Here is a 3,921-nt window from a genome sequence, read left to right as displayed (position 1 = left end):
TGTGAAATGTTTTAAAATTAAATACCTACAAGGAAATTATAGAATTTATTGTCAAAGAGAAGAGAGAAAATAGAATTGGTGACTTCATTTTGTTGAGCTGTGTGTTTGTTGTTGCTGGTGCTCCATTGCATTTGTATTTCTTTTCTTTGCGTGTTTACTTCTTGTGTTCTTATGGTGTTGCGGACGACCTACGAGAAAAGGGATTTAATGAAGAGTTTTGTTGCAAACATTCGTGGTTGTCTAGAAAGCAGAACAATTCGTGAAATATCGGTAAGTACCAAGGTCCTAAGCATGAAATTGAAAATAACCTATTAAGATGATTGATTTGATTGAGAAGTTTTGAGTTCACCACTCAGCCAGAAGGTCAAAGGTATTGGTGATTTCAGCAAATTGATCAATTTACTTATAAAAATCCTTGTTCAAAAATGAAGATAAGTATAGTTTATCCTTCTATCAGCATTTCTATCACACTTATTTCTCATGATTCATTTATTTTATCATACTTATTCCTCTGACGACAAAAAAATCCCAATTAAAACCCCAGACATTCGTTTAGACTTGAGATTTTTTTTTTTTTTTTTTTTTTGAATTGTGAAAATTTTATTAACAATTTTTTTTTTATATTTGGTTGCGATATTGAAAACCAATTTATATGCAAATATATTACCACCCACCAAAAAACGACTGACAAACACCAAAAACAAATTCATGAATTGAAAATTTCCCACAAAATGTTGAATTTTACCACAATTGCTGGGGAGAGAGAGCATCATATTTTGTCGAGCACTAATTTGAATATTATTGGTGGTTAAATGTGATTATGAACAAAATGATTATGTAGCTGATAATATCATCATCGAGCGGGCGAGCAACAACCCTTTCCATTTTGACCCTTATAGATTTGTATCATTTTTCCCTTTTTTTCCTATGTGTGTTACAACATGATGATCCGAAACATATTTTTTGACCGAAGTCTGAAACATGGTGTTTATTATAAACAACAAAAAAAAAAAAAACCGAAATGAAAATAAGTCTGGGAAACGGCCATGTAATTTATTCCAATAACAGAAAAAAAGTAATTTACAACTCCAACAAGTTGTAACAAAATTTCAATATCAAAGGATTTAGTTGTTGGGGTTCCCATCATTGCTTGTTTTGTGTGAAATATGGAGGATAGAATTTAAATTTTAATTATTTAATGCGTTTATCAGATATAACAAATAATTCAGCTGTTTTCTTATGTTTGTCGATTTAAACATGCATAGGTTTGTGACACAAAAGACACAAATCGCGAGTCAAAATCTGGGGAATGAAAAAAGCCCTTTTGGGGATGCAAGTTCTTCGTGAGTATATTCAGAACCCCGCAGGACAGACTTGAAGTTGATAAAACTCGTTTATTTATTTATTTATCGTTATCCGGGCTGCTCTATAAAGACGACCTGCAGCCAGCTCGTCTATAAAAAGGCCTCCCCGTCTATGATAAAGCGACCTCCATCCATCTCGTCTATAAAAAGACCTCCTTGTCTATGACAAAGCTCATCTATAAAAAAGACGACCTCCGAGTTCGTCTATAAAAAAGGACCTCCGGGTTCGTCTATTAAAATGACGACCTCCGGGCTTGTCTATAAAAAGACGATCTCCGCGTTTGTCTCTAGAAAGACGACCTTCTACAGCTCATCTATAAAAGACGACCTCCTACTGGTTGTCCATAAAAAACGACCTCTCTACGGCTCGTCCATAAAATACGACCTCCTACAGGTTGTCCAAAAAAAACCACCAGATCGTCTATAAAAGGAGACCTCCTACGGCTCGTCTATAAAAATACACCTCTCCTCTAGATGGTCTATAAAAATACACCTCTCCTCTAGATGGTCTATAAAAATACATCTGTCCTCTAGATGGTCTATAAAAAGATGACCTGCTTCAGCTCGTCCTATAACGTAAGACATCCATCCAGCTCGTCTATAAAAGACGACCTGAGACCAGTTCGTCTATAAAAGATGACCTGAGACCAGTTCGTCTATAAAAGACGACCTGAGGCCAGTTCGTCTATAAAAGATGACCTGAGATCAGTTCGTCTATAAAAGACGACCTGAGACCAGTTCGTCTATAAAAGACGACCTCCTCCTGCTCGTCCATAAAAGACGATCTCCTCCTGCTCGTCCATAAAAGACGACCTCCTCCTGCTCGTCTTGAAAGACGACCTTCTCCAGCTTATCTATAAAAACCACGATCCCCGGGCTCCTCCTCCATCTCGCCTATAAAAGATTTCCTCCAGAGACGAGAATTATTTTTCAAGGACCTTCCCTGATGTTTTTCATTAAAACCACTTCAATTCTTGACTTAGCAAGGAACTCAATCATTTCAATTACCTCTTGACCAAAAATCGGGGTATTTTAAGAAATTTTTTTCAAGGATCTCCTGGTCGAGAATCCTGAATTTTATAGGAATATTTTTAACATTGTTTTCGTAGGCAAATTTTTTTGATCTTAAAGATAGACTTTTCAAAAGCATAGTAGTTTTTATCAAGGACATCTTGATAAAAAAAGCCCATACTTTTTTTTTTGTAGACAAGATCGCTCTTTCAGAATTTTTTAAAATGTATTTTCCATTTAAATTTCATCGTTTTTCTCCCTATACTACATAATTAAACTTTAATTTGATACCTATTGTTGTAAAAATTAATATATTTTTAATAAGAAGGACATTAATTAGAATACTTAAGACTTCAGAATTAAAGCAAAAAGACCATCTTAAAATGAAAAGCCCAGCCATACTTTGAAACCTTATGAAAACAACGTTCCCTCGGCCAAGGAAAATAATGTGGCCAAAATTTTCCATTAATGTACGAATTTGTTATGCTTTATTGATTGTTTGGTTTTAAATTACCGCACCACCACTGCCACTTCACATAGCAAAGGCCGCAGTATCTTTCATAAACTAAAACCGGAATTAAATAAAATTTAAGACAACAACAAAACGAATCCCCAATGTAATGAGGTTTTTGGTTACAATTCATGACCAAATGTAGATGGAAATGGAAATTTTTCGGAAAAGGTTGGTCACACAAGGAAAAGCACGAAGCACAAAAAATGGCATTATGCCAAGCGAAAACCTTGCCCCACCACATAGATACATATATAAATACATACACCGACAGACACGGTTGTTGGAAATTATATTTGAACAATGTCAAAAATAATTACAAGGTCTTAAATGCCGAAAATTATGATTTTAATTATTACTTTTCTTTACACCAACACAGCAACACACACATTCAAAAAGAGCCGAACAACCTAAGTAAGCATTGAACAACCCAACACCACCCCGAACCATTGAACCAAAATCATCTAATATTTCTTGGACGCCATAAGCAATGAAATACTTATTATGATTACAATCGAAGGGAGTGGGGTGGTTGGGAGTGGGAATGATTGTTTATCACTCACACACACACAGATACAGTAACATGAAGTCCTAAAATTTCTCTTTAATGTGAGACTATTTAAGTTCATATAGTTTGCCAAGACAATAAATAGAGGAAATACAATTTTGGAAAATAAAATCATTAAAAGAGAACCATAAATAATATTTGATAGGATATCAGTGAATGTCCTGCGGGGGTATTTTCGATCAATAGCATTTGTTTTGAATCTGGTTACGGAAATACGTATGTTTATTTCGATGTTCATAAATAGCTATTTAACGAATCTGAAACTCGAGTTTAGGTTAATTTTGTTAAAAACTATCTTTTCTAGGAGTACGAGCAAAATTATGCAATTCTTAAAACCCATAACGGGAAACCCATAACAGCATTGACAGCACCTGCCTTAGAAAGACACTACAGAGATGCAATGAATGGTGGACTTTTGTCAAGGAATGTTTCCTAATTATGCCAGCGAAAATTATACCCTGACACTT

Source organism: Musca domestica, unplaced genomic scaffold (genome assembly GCF_030504385.1).
Source record: "Musca domestica strain aabys unplaced genomic scaffold, Musca_domestica.polishedcontigs.V.1.1 760, whole genome shotgun sequence".
In the NCBI taxonomy this organism is placed as follows: Eukaryota; Metazoa; Arthropoda; class Insecta; order Diptera; family Muscidae; genus Musca; species Musca domestica.
The sequence above is the reverse complement of the archived record's forward strand: the minus strand, read 5'-3'. Positions refer to the sequence as shown.